Here is a 15856-nt window from a genome sequence, read left to right as displayed (position 1 = left end):
CCTTTTTCCTCCTTTTTCTTCTTCCTCTCCTTTTTCCTACATTTCTTCTTCTTCCTGTTCATTTTTCTTCTCCTTGTTTTTCTTTTCCTCATTTCCCCCTAGTTCATCTTTTACTTTTCTCCTTTTTTTTCCTTTTTCTTCTCCTTGTATTTTCTCCTTTTCCCTCTTTCTTCTTCTTCTCCCTGCTTTTTCCTCCATTTCTCCTAGTTCTTCTTCCTGCTCATTTTTCTTCTCCTTGTTTTTCTTTCTCCTCATTTTCTCCTAGTTCTTCTGTTGTTTTTCTCCTTTTTTCTTCTTCTCTTAGTTTTTTCTCCTTTTTCCTCCTTTTTCTTCTAGTTCTTCTTTTGTTTTTCTTATTTTTTCTTCTCAGTTTTTCTCCTTTTTCCTCCTTTTTCTTCTAGGTCTCCTCCTTGTTTTTCCTCCTTTTTCTCCTCCTTGTTTTTTCCTCCTTTTTCCTCATTCTTCTTCTTCTCCTTGTTTTTTTCCTTTTTCCTCCTTTCTTCTTCCTCTCCTTTTTCCTCCATTTCTCCTAGTTCTTTTATTATTGTTTTTCCTCCTCATTTCAATAATAATAATAATAATAATAATAATAATGATAATAATAATAATAACACATTTTATTTGTATAGCACTTTTCATGAAACTCAGACACTTTACATACAGCAGATAAAAAACAGAAACCAAACACATTAAAAACAGTTAAAAGCAGGTGCAGAAGGCAGGCATATAAATATGAAACAGTTAAACATTAAGAGCAATCTTAAATAAGTGAGTTTTTAAAAGGGATTTGAAGATGTTGAGGTCTGAGCAGTGTTGGATGGTAGGTGGGAGAGAGTTCCAGAGGGTTGGGCCAGCAATAGAAAAAGTTCTGTCCCCATTTTCTTCTAGTTGTTGTTGTTCATCTTCCTCTCCTTTTTCCTCCTTCTCCTCCTCCTCTGGTTTGTAGCATGACTAAACCAAGATAAATAGATGATAGATACTTTATTGATCCTTTGCAGGAAATTATTTGGTTACGACAGCAGTAAAAACACATGGACGCATCCCAACAGACAACCAACACGAGGTCAGACGTGATAAAAAAGAATAAAAGATATATGAAATAGATAGTGTGTACAGTAAAAGTAATTGTAAAGTAATTGTACAGTAAAAGTAAGGTAAAATAATAGCATAAAGTGATAAGCCCATATTTAGTCTGAATAAGACAGTATAAACTAGGCTTTGTGTTAATGTTACAGTGAAAACTTAATGGACAGTTAATACGTCTGCTCTTTTTAAAATGTGAAAGTAAGTCCTTTATCTACTTCTACTTCTCCATTTAAATCTGCTTTAATTTCCTGACTTCCCCATAATTCCTTTAAGCATCCCTCAAACAACATGTCTGCTGGTTATGACAGAGGAATAATGATGAAGAAAAGACTCATATGGGCTTTTCTCATTGTCGTATGTGTGTTGAGATTTAGGGGGAAATTGAAAAATTTCTTCCTTTGTGATGGATTAATGATGAAAAATGACACAATGTAATGGTTTGACTTAATGGGTTCTAATGCAGAACATGTAAGACGTAGAATGAAGCTGGAGGGGGCATGAAGGGGGTCTGGTTGAGGATGATGATGAACTAAAGAACAGACCGGAGGAAGGGCAGATGGATGGAGGATGAGACTCCAGGAGGGCAAGGATAAGGAGGTCTAAGATGGGTTGGGCAGGTGGAGATTCGGATGGGTTTGGTTCAAGGTTCAAGGTTACTTTATTTGTACCCGTGGGTAGATTTGTTTTGCAGACGAAGTGATTGCTTTTGGCATTACAGTAGTGGCGGCTGCACATCTTTCAGACGGGGAAGCTCATGGTCGGCTTGCATCCAAAAAAAAAAAAAGTAAAGTTATTTAAACATAAATTCAGCCCTCCGTTCCTTTTTAAGAAAATGGTCTGTGACCTTATCGTACCAACTAAACAAGAAAACGTTAAAACGTTGTATACTTTAAGTTAAAGCAAAATCATACTTGTACAATGATCAAGTTTTTTAAAAATACATTTAGGTTCATGTAGTTACAGTGATCTTAAAAAAATTTAATTCATACAAGTCCTTGTAGCTAGAATGGCCAAGTGACTTCAAATAGATACAGGTTCATGAGACTACAATGACCCAGTTCCTTTAAATTCATGCAAGGGCTAAGTTACTTCAAGTTCATACAATTTCATGGAACTACAATGACCAAGTTACTGTTAAATTCATCTAGGTTCATGTAACTACAATAATCAAGTTTCTTAAAGTGCATGTAAATTTCAATGAGCTTCTATTACAGTTGTTCTCAACCTTTTTTGGCTTGTGACCCCATTTTAACCCTTTCATGCATACTGGTCACTACAGTGGACAGCTATTCTACAGCTGTTCTCTTGTATATTCATGGATTTTGTTGTTTTTGTCGGGGGTTTTTTGTTTTTTTTAAACGCATATCTTTATTAAAGTTTTAAGACACTACATATCTTTTCTGACATGAATTAGTAACATTATGTAGATCTCTCCTGAGCATAAACCCCCAGAATCACAAGCCCGCCCCATAGTTTTCACACAATTTATCAGTAAATACATGTTTCTGTGCGTCACAAATTAAACGTGTGGTGTCCAGAAAAGTGAACATTTTTGCAACTTCATGAAAAATAGGTTCATAAGAATTAATTTTTTCATTATTATTTTTTTCTGTATTTAAAAAAAATAATTATTTTTATTTATCTATTTATTTATTTATTTATTTATTTTTCAGAAGAAAATTTTCAATCACATTGTTTTTTTTTCATGCCTAAAGAGGAATAAAAACACTCAGGAAAAAATTTTGAATAAGGTTCTCATAATTTGTGCATGAAAGGGTTAACATCACAAATTTCTGGCAACCCCAGAGATTCAAAACGGAGACTTTATTTTCTTTTTTTTTTTTTTTCAAAAATTAATTTGTTTTTCATCATGTAATAGTTTGCTATACTATGTTGCAAATGAATGTTAATTTTAGACAACATTTAGTCTATATAATGTATATTATTATGGATGGAGGCAGAAAATCCAGGTGTAGATTACTGCACAAAGTGAGAATTTTATTTTCCTTGGTCAGGATATGTACAGTCAGTCCAGCTTGGATTTACAAGGCTGATAATTAATACTGAACAAACAAGAACTCAAACTATGAATTATGAAAGAGCTGCAGCATCTGAAACTGACCACAATGAACATTTGACAGATAAACAGAACCACAGTGCTTCAGTTTCAGACTCAGTTTGTCATGTCTGTTATGGATTGGGATTGTCTCTGTTAACTCACCATATATTGTTCATTAGTAAGTTTTTGTTTTTGTTTTTATTTTTATTAATTACTAGAAATTCCAGGCAACCCCATTTGAATTCCAGGCGACCCCACGTGGGATCCCGACCCCAAGGTTGAAAAAACACTGTTCTAGAGGGAGGAAATGAGCAGGGAAAAAAAAGAGATCAGGCAGTAGATGGGTAAAACCAGAGAGGAGTGTGACTGTGTCTGTAAACAGGTCTGCTTTAATGTCAGCAGGGTGGACATTCCAACAGGGTGGCATCTCCACCCTGAGGCCTGATCGATAAACCCTCACACACTAAATTGATTTTAGCTTGTAAGTAGCGTGAAGTATTATAAAGAGGAATGGGATGGCACTTTAACATGACATGACATTACAAAAATCTGCTCATATTTCATTCTGCTTTATCTGTTTATTCTTATGTACTTAGCCTGACTTACTTTTGTTTTAAACTTTCACACAGTTCCGTGCTAAAGTTTTTAGGCCACAAGTAGGTTTGTTGTTTTAGCAGGAGTATAATGATGTAAGTGCACATTTCTGAAATTTATATACAAATAAAGAACAGCATTAAAAACAAGAATTTCAGAAAAAACAGGCTGAACCATCCAGTATTTACTGTTACTGTCTTGAACACTTCTGCACAAACAATATGAGATTTACTGAACTAATATTATTCTACTTTTAGTCAGTGGAGATCACACTAAAAACTGACAGTTTCCTGCAGAAGCAACTTAATTTATATGTATTTTTAGATTGTTTTAATGCTGTGCACTATATTCCCCTCTAGTCTTTTTTGTATTTTAATAAAGACACGGAGAGACAAATTTTATATTCATAAAAACAACACAGTTAAGGGTAGCCGACAACTGCTGCACAGTAGTACAATGTCATCATCCATCCATCCATCCAAACAACTGTCTTTCCATCCGTCCGTCTGTCCGTCCGTCCATCCATCCAATCATCCATCCATAAATCTATCCATACATACATACATACATACATACATACACACATACAACTGTCTTTCCGTCCATCCAGCCATCCATCCATCCATCCATCCATCCATACATACATACATACATACATACATCTGTCGGTCCATCCATCCATCCATCCATCCAAACAACTGTCTTTCCATCCGTCCGTCTGTCGTCCGTGCATCCATTCATCCATCCATAAATCTATCCATCCGTCCATCCATCCATCCATCCATACATACATACATACATACATACAACTGTCTTTCCGTCTATCCATCCATCCAGCCATCCATCCAGCCATACATATGACTGTCTTTCCGTCCATCCGTCCGTCCGTCCGTCTGTCCGTCCGTCCATCCATCCATCCATCCATCCATCCATCCATCCATCCAAACAACTGTCTTTCCATCCGTCCGTCTGTCCATCCGTACATCCATTCATCCATCTATAAATCTATCCATCCGTCCATCCATCCATCCATCCATACACACATACACACATACAAGTGTCTTTCCATCCATCCAGCCATCCAGCCATACATACGACTGTCTGTCTGTCCATCCATCCAACCATCCATCCATCCATCTGCCCATACATACAACTGTTTTTCCATCCATCCATCCATCCATCCCAACATACTTGTTGTTACATGACATGTTCTTCACCTGGCTAACGTGTGTATAATTTCACTCTGCTTTGGACTTAGGGCTGTAAGTTTCCAGAAATGCCGACGTACAGAAAGTGTCCACAAAGGACTCCAAATGTCTGTGTAAGAGCCTTCAGGCACTTCATGTTTTGACAGTAGGATGACCCTAAATCCTCACAGATTTACAAGAAGCGTTTCTCAAAGTCAGTGAATCTGTGAGTGTGGAGATTAAGATTGGGCCAACACTTTGACAAAGGGCTGAGGGGAAGTGGAGAGAAACTGCACAGGAACGAGTGTGGTTTGGACAGTCTATGCTGCAGGAGAACCATGACATTAGCATTCTGTGATGAAATGAAACATGTGCACAAACAGTAGTCGCTTTTCCATCAGACATCTGCACAAAACTTTACTGATATTTACTAAATGTCGAAAAAACAGAAGTGCGTAATGTCATTTTTTCCATTAAATCACAAATGCGATGATTTGTTTACTTATTATCGCAAGATGACACAAGAAGTCATTCCATAAACATGGCGATGAACGTTAATATTGTGTGGATTTACAGATATATTCATTATTATTCTATATTACCCCTCTATCTCGTACTAAATTAAAAAATGATTGGGTTTCCTGGTGTGTCCACTCATACCGCGACATGTTTCTTCTTCTTCTTTGCTTGTTGTAACGTACGTCAACATCTGTTTTTTTAATTCACCTGACTCTAGTTGTGGAAAAAGGTCTTTCCATTGCAGTTTTGCGTGATATACCATTTGCGCTATGCCTGAAAAACCACCTCTTTCCAGCGCAAAAACTTTTAATTGAAAAATGAGACTTGTGGCAAAATTGTAGTTTTTTTTCCATTAGGTACATTTTTATGCACAAGTTATATTTGCGCAATTTGAGAGACAATGGAAAAGCGAATGTCACGTGACATACACTCAAACAAATATAAGTGCTTTTAAATGTACAATAAATCATATAAATTCAACAATCAAATCTCTTAAGTTAATGCAAATACAGTGATCCAGCCACTTTGAGTTCATGCAAATACAAACAAACAAATCCAATGATCAAATTAACCTGAATTCATGCAGATTCATTAATATCCTCCTGAGACCCAGCAATACTTTTTTTGTCCTCTGTAGTGGACAAGAGTTTCACAGCTTTATAACGGGAAAAAAAAGAAAGAAAAATCCCTGTCCACTGAAAAGGAAATTTCACTAAATAAAAAAAAAGTATCTGAAAAACTGAAAAAAGTTATATTTGTGGAATTTGAGAGTCAACAGAAAAGCAACTACTGGCTGTAGGAAATGTAGAAAAACAAAACAAACGAACATGGGATATGTGGCAGAATTTTTTTTTTTTTTTTTTTTTTTCTGGCTTTAGTTCTTTAACAGTTTGGATTCAATCCACATGCGGGGCCATTGTGTATGGGCTGGCACTTCATTGTGAACAGGACATTAGTGAACCCATTAGCGTTATAAAGTCTCATTGTTTCTGTCAGTTGTGCTGATGCGCTCTCGTTCCAGCTCTGTGCTTGTGATGAGTACAGATGGACGGAGCTTGTTCTCACTGGACAGGGGGAATCATAGCTCACAGTTAGGCCCCCTATACACTACAGTCACACCTCATTGAGCACCATTACAGCAAAGGAAAGCAAATCATTGCAGGGGGGTGACAGCACAGGACCTCTCTTCAACAGTTTGCCCTTGCTGATCATCACTCTTAGTCATCATTAGATTTAATCCCATTAAGTCATTTCATCACCAAGTCATTAGTAACAAATTATGCAGTAGTAGTAGTAGTAGTAGTAGTAGTAGTAGTAGTAGTAGTAGTAGTAGTAGGCTTTTAGTTAAGGATGGGTTTTATGACCATTTGGTTTTATATTCTTGTAACTGTGTATTTTTATTGCCTATAAATTTTACTTATGATTTTTTTTGTAAAGCACTTTGTGAAATCTTTCTGCTTAAAGTGCTATATAAATAAACTTTCTTATTTACTAGTAGTATAGTAGGTTATGGTTTTATATTTTTTATATTTTTGCGTCTGTGTTTGTAACTGTGTTTTTATTACCTCTGCCAAGGAGGTTATGTTTTTGTCGGTGTTGGTTTGTCTGTTTGTCTGTCCATGTGCAAGATAACTCAAAAAGTTATGGACGGATTTGGATGAAAATTTCAGGAAATGTTGATACTGGCGCAAGGAACAAATGATTAAATTTTGTGGTGATCGGGGGGGGCCACTAATCTGCCTTGGCGGAAGTATGTGCTCTCCGAGTGCTTTTCTAGTTTGTTTGTTTGTTGGTTAGTTAGCAGCATAACTGAAAAAGTTATGGACGAATTTTGATGAAATTTTCAGGAAATGTCCAAAATGGGACGAGTAACAAATGATTAGATTTTGGGAACAATCTGGATCACTGTCTGGATCCAGGATTTTTAAAAATTCTTTATCATTGGGAGATAGGAATATTTTCAACGTATTTATGTGTAACTCCACAATGAATGCTCAGAGTGCTTGGTTAAAAAAAATAAAAATAATAATAATAATAATTTCCCAACAGGTTCTACAAGATATTGAAGATTGATCTGGATCCTCACAAAATTCTGGATACCATGATCTAGAACAGGAAAAAATAATGGAGTTTTGGAATTTTCATCCTAACAAGGGAACAAATTATGGTGTTGACATGCAACAAACACCAAAATATAGCCATGGCAGTGTGAAATCTGAAGTGTGCCAACGGATTTGTTTTCGACACCTATGGAGGTAGATCCAGAAGAAAACCACCATTTTCAAAAAAGTGATTTTCGTTAGGTATTATTTTTAGTAGATCACAGCATGGGAGACTGAGCTGCTTTGGCGGAGGTCTGCGTTCTCTGAGTGCTTTTCTAGTTATTATTATTATTATTATTATTATTATTATTATTATTATTATTATTATAGTACTAGTAGGCTTTCAGTTAAGGGTAGATTTTATGACTATTTGGTTTTATATTTTTATGTCTATATGTAACTGTGTTTTTTAATGTATTTAACTGTGCGTTTTTATTGCCTGTATATTTTACTTATGATTTTATTGCAAAGCGCTTTGTGAAATCTTTCTCCAAAAAGTGCTATAAAAATAAACTTTATTATTACTATTATTATTATTATTATTATTATTATTATTATTATTATTATTATTATTATTCATTGTAAGTAGTAGTAGAAGAAAAACAGGAGTGGTTAACTCCAAGTATTAAAGGGGTCATGTTTTGATAAACCCACTTTCATTAGTCTTTGGTTCATTTATTTGTGTATTTGGACCCTAATAGTTCAGAAAGTTTAAATTTGAACCCTCCAGGTGCTGCAACGCTATCTTTATATTCATTCTGGCAAAAAAAAAAAAAAATAGTGGATTTCTACAACCCATTTTAATTCCTACTTAATTTGTTACATTTTATAACTAGTTATGTGGACATTTGCACATATAAGGTCAAGACTTCCGACGAACATTTCTCCGAGTACGACATAATTGTTTATCAGCAGCAATGGTTGTAGTAAAAACTGAAAATATGTCCTAACTTAGAGCCGATTACCGAAAATATTCAGTGTTGGTTGAACGGGACAGAGCAGCACAGCCAACAACCTGGAGGGGGCGGGGTCTGAAGTGGCTCATGTGCATTTAAAGGGCCAGCGCTCAAAACCACCTTTCTGGTGTCATTACTTAGAAATAGGGTTGAAGATGGACCTGTGGAGTTGAATTAATGAAGAATTCAGACCCAAGCAGAGCATTTACAGTTTATGTAGACCACAGAGAAATGTTTGAAAATGCATAATTCCATTTAAAAAAGCAAAATATCACTCCTTTTAAAAGCAATAGCGGAGCAGATTCATAAAATACTACATACACTCCATTTTCTAACCATAGTTGAAGCTCAAGTTAAAGTCAAATTTGATGATCTGGGATAAATTCATAAAGTTGTGGCGAATGTAAAAGCACTTAAAAATATTTAACACCACGGCCCCATCAGCAGCGTAACTACACAACCCACACTCCTACCAAAGTCTGAAATTTCTGTAACCTCGTCTTTGGCTCAGAGGCACCAAAACATTTATCTATCTTTTTATAGCTACAATACATCTGCAGCGTGGCGTTAATAGCTTGATCCATTTCTGTGGAGTGTGCAGTCTCCCTCCAGCTACAATAGACACAAACAGGCTGCTGTGGTCAATATATTCCACTCTACAACCCTCCGTCCTCCAATGTGTTTGCACACTGTGCCACACAAAGTCAGTAGTCAGTTGGCAGCATCTCCGCATTGTTTGGTGATTGGCTGGAGGCTAAGTGGTGGTGACGGATTGTGATGTTGATGTATTTACCTTCTCTGTGCTGACAGGAAGCTGTTCCTATGTCCTGATTGACTGGATCTCATCACAGCAGCCAGCTTTGCTTTGTTTAACCCGGTCAGGTTGGGGAGGGTTTGCTTACTCACTCAATGAGACGTCCATGAAGATGAGAAGAAGACCTTCCTTAATCTTGGCTGACATTGGCAGCTTGGCAAGCGTTGCAGCTCAGCGTTGCACTGCAACTGAGCAACACTACCTTTAAGATGTAATTTGTTGTATGGACACGAGGAATATGATATGACAGAGAAACGAGGATGAATGTATAGATGTTGGAGGCTCAATAGGAAAAATAACGTCAGTTCTTGCGAATGTGTTAAAGGGGTCATATTTTACTAAACCCACTTTTATTAATCTTTGGTTCATTTATTTTTGTATTTGGACCCTAATAGTTCATAAAGTTTGAATTTGAACCCTCCAGGTGCTGCAAAAGCTATCGTTATATTCATTTTGGCAAAAACCGAGTGGATTTCTACAACCTGTTTTAATTTCGTCTTAATTTTTACGTCTATAACTAGTTATGTCACGACATTTGCACATGTAAGGTCAAGACTTCCGACGAACATTTCTCCGACTACGACATAATTGTTTGTCAGAAATACTCAGAAATAGGGTTGAAGATGGACCTGTCGAGTTGAATTAATGAAGAATTCAGACCCAAGCAGAGTTTTTTACAGTTTATGTAGACCATAGGAAAATGTTTTACATGCATAATTCCATTTAACCACATAAAGACCCAAAACATACACCGGTGACAAAAAACATTTACCGATATAAAAAGTTAGATACCTGTTGATCCACTAATCAATCCTATCAATCCAGGTAGATAACTGGTGTAAATAACTGGTGCCGTCTTTTCATGGTCATTAGATACGACCCATTGACCCACTGAGGCTCCGTAGTTACCGTAGAAACACCGTCATCTTCTACAACATTGATTCACTAGTCAACAACAGTGGATGGACTCACCGAGTTTATATTCAGTTAATGAGAGATTTTACCATGAAAGTCACTTTTTCCTCCATTTGCTCTGCTTTTGATATAATAACTTTCAATTTTAATTTGAGCTTTTATGGACATCAGTCATGATCAGTGAATTAAATCTAGGAAAATGCCTGATTTTCACTTAAGAATGCAAAATACTGAGCATACTATTAGAACAAATGGTGATGAATCACTTAAGAAAAGTTAAAAGTAGAGGGAAAAAGTCATTTAGGGACTGCCACAAAAATAGCACTGGGTCTTTATGGGTTAAACGCATAAATTGAAGTTTAAAATTGATATTAAATCGTAAATATGGTTGTTCTATTGGCTGAATATGTAGTTTAGACCAGGGGTGTCAAATTCATTTTAGTTCAGGGGCCACATTAAGCCAAAATTAATCTGAAGTGGGCTGAACCAGTGAAATAGTCACATAATAATATATAAATATTGTCAACTCCAAACTTGCCTCTACTTTTTAGAGTGAAAAAAGTAAAATTGTGTGATAAAAATGTTTACATCTGCAAACTATCCTATAAAATGATGTAAATAACATGAACAACAGGGCAAGTTTTTGTGAAATGATAGTTTGTTTTAGTGTAAATACAGTAAAATGACATGAAAATGTTTACATTTACAAAGAGACAAATGTGGAGTTGTGAGTATTTATAGGTTATTATGATAGTATTTTACTGATCCGACCCTCACTGAAAAAAAAAAATTGGGGGTGTTATTTACTCAGGAAGCGTAGGAAAGTATTTGCACTTAGAATTGTAAGTAAATTCTACAAGGGTGATCATCAAGTAAACTTTACTTGCACATATACGTTTATTTTACTAGCAAACCTCAGGTGATTTACTGACAATTATTAATATGGTCATTGAATTTGACTTTCTCCTTCTTTGTAAGTTTTACTTAGACCCTGACTGCTTCAAACTGAAAAATGCTAATGCTAATGCACCTAAAGCTAATGACTTTTCAAGGTAATTTTTAAATACTGTGACACTTTGGTAGAATAAAGTTACGGGAGAGTGAACATTGCTCACACTTCTCAGATCCCAATGCACCACATGCTTATGACAAGGCAGTGGTATTTACTTTCATTAGACAACATATGTTAAAAACAGCATAGACTGTATGACAGCAGTACAGAGTGTTCAGTCATGGTGTCAAACTGAAATATTCCTTCTTCCCAGTTCACTCAGATACTCTCCCCTATAGACAGAACATGAGTCATAGAACTACAGAACACAGAACAGAAACTTACCTTTAACGAATATTTACAACTTGTAAGGTAGCGCACCGTCACATGACTCAGTGACACTGTAAAGTACGTGAGTCACATGACTCGCCACAAACTGCCCCCATTATCAGTGTGGCTCACTACATACTTTTTCTAACTTTTATTAATGGACAATACATAAGTAACATTTACACAACATTTTACACATTTTTTCTGCAGTTTAAATGGCCTATTAAAATTTACTTGGTATTTCTGGGTTCATATGTAATGTCTATAACCTTTGAATATTTTGTGAAAATGCATAATACAACTTACTCTTCCCACACAGTTTATTTATTAGTTATTTTACTATTAAAACATTCATAGCAACATTTCACACATTCATCGCATGGGCCAGACTGGACCCTTTGACGGGCCAGATTTGGCCCCTGGACCGCATGTTTGACACCTCTGGTTTAGAGAGAAAAGGAGGGGAAAAAAATGCGACTCAGCTTGGTAAAATATAAAACATTTTTATTATGTATTCAGGTTTTAAAGGCACCCACAGTAAATACAGGTTAATGCAGTGGTCCCCAACCTTTTTTGGCTCGTGACCCCATTTTAACATCACAAATTTCTGGCGACCCCAGACATTCAAAACAGAGAGGTTTTTTTTTGTTGTTGCTAAAATTAATTTATTTTGAAAATGTAATAGTTTGCTGTACTATGTTGCAAATAAACATTAATTTTAGATGACATTTAGTCTATATAATGTTTATTATTATGGACGGAGGTAGAAAAGCCAGGTGTAGATTACTGCACAAAGTGAGAATTTTATTTTCCTTGGTCAGGATATGTACAGTCAGTCCAGCTTGGATTTACAAGGCTGATAATTAATACTGAAAAAACGAGAACTCAAACTATGAATTATGAAAGAGCTGCAGCATCTGAAACCGACCACAATGAACATTTGACACATAAACAGAACCTCAGTGCTTCAGTTTCAGCTTCACAGTTTGTCATGTCTTTTATGGATTGGGATTGTCTCTGTCAACTCGCCATATATATATATATATATATATATATATATATATATATATATATATATATATATATATATATATATATAATTTAGACCCCCACCTCTCAAATGACGCCCAGATATCAGTAAATGTATGATTTATGCCTTATTGGCTTTCGGATCAAAAACAGTGGTTCTAATGGAAGAAATAGTGCATTTTTGGCACACTTAGGAGACAGATGCTAGTCTTGTAATTTTCTTTTGTTTACAATGTGCAAATTTTAGTTGGTGGCCAGAAGTTTAAAGATCATGCACAAATGAACAACTTTTGAATTCTAACCTTATTTAACCTTTTCGTGCACAGTGGTCACTCCAGTGGACAGTTATTCTCCAGCTCTTCTCTTGTATATTCATGGGTTTTGTTGTTTTAGTTCCATATCAGCCAACACAGTGGACACTAATGCACCATCCCATAATAATACACTGACATTCAGACCATTAGCGTAACTTTGCTGACCTTGATAAACCTGATCTGAAGTAACATGTTTAAGTCTAAATCAATTGCTAATTGCTATTAGTCTGTAATCAACAGTTTGTTTGTTTTTTAACATTTTTTTTTGTTTTTTTTGCATATTATCTCCATGAAGTAAATAGTAACTAGTATTAGAGTATGTTAAAATGTGAGAAAACATCAATTAGCAGCATTAAAAATGTTTTTATTTCATTTTTTTCACACAGTATATCAGTAAATATATGTTTCTTTGCTTCAAAAATTAAACACATGGTGTCCAGCTGAGTGGACATTTCTGCAACTCTATGAAAAATAGGTTCATAAAAAAATTTCAGTTGAATTGTGTTTTTGTTTTTTTCATGCCTAAAGAGGAATAAAAACACTCAGGGGAAAAAAATCATGCATGAAAGGGTTAAATTGTGAAAAATATGAAGTTTTTTATTTTTTATTTTATTTTTTTTTTTTTTTTAACACGAATTGGAAAGTGTGCCTAAAAAGCACACCCGGATACCGGAGGGTTAATATTAGTATTATTTTATCCATCAGACCGTGCGTCTTTAACCAGTTCAACCCGTGCACATGTGACCTGTAACGCACTCCTGCTGAGGTTGATCAGGTCAGAATCACATCAAAACGTAAGATGCCTGGGGTACTCGGGGTGGGGGGAGGAAAAAAAAAAAAACTGAGCCCTGCACTTGAACCAATAGATAAGGCTCCCACACGCACACACCACACACACGTGAACACGCCATTGCCTTGTCAGCTAACCCCCTCTAGTGCCGAGCATCCTGTACAGATGCGCAGAGTATCCCAGAGAAGCAGCCGCTTCAGCTGCTCCATCCACCGCATCTCTCTCCTCCACCGACCCCATCACTGCCGCTGCTGAGGACCGAGACAGGAGACAGGGAGCGAACCGGGGCCATCCAAAGTCTGTCACGACTTTACGCGCAACGGAGACCTACCTGACGAACCTGAAGAAGGCATTTGTGGTGTTTTTTTTTTTTTTTTTTTTTTATAATTGTGCGCTTTTTTAAAATAACGCAATAACGGCGCATGAAGTCCGTGGGAGATCTTCAAAGTTGTCTGAAGTGTTGCTGAAATTCTAAATCTGTACATATCCTTCAGAGTTTATCCTCTTTTTCTTCTTTTTTCTTTTTTTGTTTTTTTTCCCATCGCATCCGCTGCCACCAGGTACAGGAATGGATCTCCTTTTGTTCCGTCACCCGGCTGTTCTCTCCAACTGGGACCGAATGTAACACACAAAACCGGTGGATCATTGCTTCTGGAAGCTCCAATCTACGCTTTTTTTTTTTTTTTTTTTTTTTTTTAAACCTCTTTGGGATAGAAGTCCAACCGATCAAGCCGGTGATAGATGCAGCAGACATGAGTTTTGAACGCAGATTTCTCCTCGTTTCACTTTTTCTGGGAATTGTCGTCACTCGCTTCAGCAACTGCAATCAAGGTGAGACAACGGCGCAATGTGTCGGGGTCGATTTATCCATACTGCTGTGCAATACACCCCCCACCCCACCCCCCCACACCTAAATCGTCTGTTAATGCCACTGATGGTCTGACGGTACTTTTACGCACAATAATGCGCGAAACCTGTCATTAAAAGTAACAGAAACACGCAGACAGTTGGAGCAAAGCGTCCAAGTCCTGCACCATGGCATGAACACAAGGTAGTGCGACAAAAAAAAAAGAAGTTTGCAATGTCAGAGATGTTACTTTTTGGCTTGTTGGAGTGAAATAGGCGCAAAATTGGAAATTGGCGCATGTTAAAAGGATGCGCTCAGGTCTGTTTTGGTGACATGTCAGTGGTTTTTAAGGAATGCAATGTGGTTTAATTAAAAAAAAAAAAAAAATCATGCTCAAGTTTATTATTTTCAGCACACAGGCAGTCCAAACACTTTTATGCAAATGAGCTGTCCAAGTGACAACCCGGAGGCTGCTTTAATTACACATTCCACACCGCGCGCATACACGCAAAGACAGAAACAGCAGACAGGTCAGTCGAAGATGGAGATCGATCATTAAAGTGGGTGACAGTGAGAAGTGAGTTTAGACACACCGAACTACACTGGTGGTTATTTTATTTATTTATTTTTATTTTATTTTGTTAATCCCTAAATGCATATGGAGCACAAACATTATGTCATAACAGAAAAATAATATACATTCAATAATAACAAAATTAATTGAAAAAGAGGTACAATTTATGGATAGTTTTTGGTTGTTAGGACTGAAAGAGCATTCCAAGTTTATACACTGATGGATGCTGTGAGTAGTATTATGGCAAATAATTTCAACAACCTGTGCATTCAAATAAAACAGAATTCATCTCCTACTAACAGCACAAATGACAGACTCTCAGACTTCTTTCCAAACCTTTGCATGATCCGGTGACTTTAGGGATCCTTCTGTTATTTACTTTAATCCATAAAAACCCAGTATTACCTTTTATATCAGTTCCCAAATGAATTTTTCTCCAGATTTAACCTTTCTTAAGTGATTTATCGCCATTATCATTATCACTTTTTCACTGAAAATCAGCTTTTTTCTGACATTTCATTCACTGGTCACGTACTTTAATCGTCATGCTGAGATTACATTTGAGTGTTATTGTACCAAAAATAGAGGAAACTTGACAAAAAGCCATTTTTTTCATTAAAATATATTATGTCTCCAACTACTGCAATCTGTCAGACTACATGGGTTTTACTGGTGAATAAATGCTGTAGAAGATGATGATTAAGTGATTTTTCACCATTTGTTGTAATATTATGCTCAGTATTTTGCAT

Source organism: Sphaeramia orbicularis, chromosome 21 (assembly GCF_902148855.1).
Source record: "Sphaeramia orbicularis chromosome 21, fSphaOr1.1, whole genome shotgun sequence".
Taxonomy (NCBI): Eukaryota; Metazoa; Chordata; class Actinopteri; order Kurtiformes; family Apogonidae; genus Sphaeramia; species Sphaeramia orbicularis.
This window is presented reverse-complemented; position numbering follows the sequence as displayed.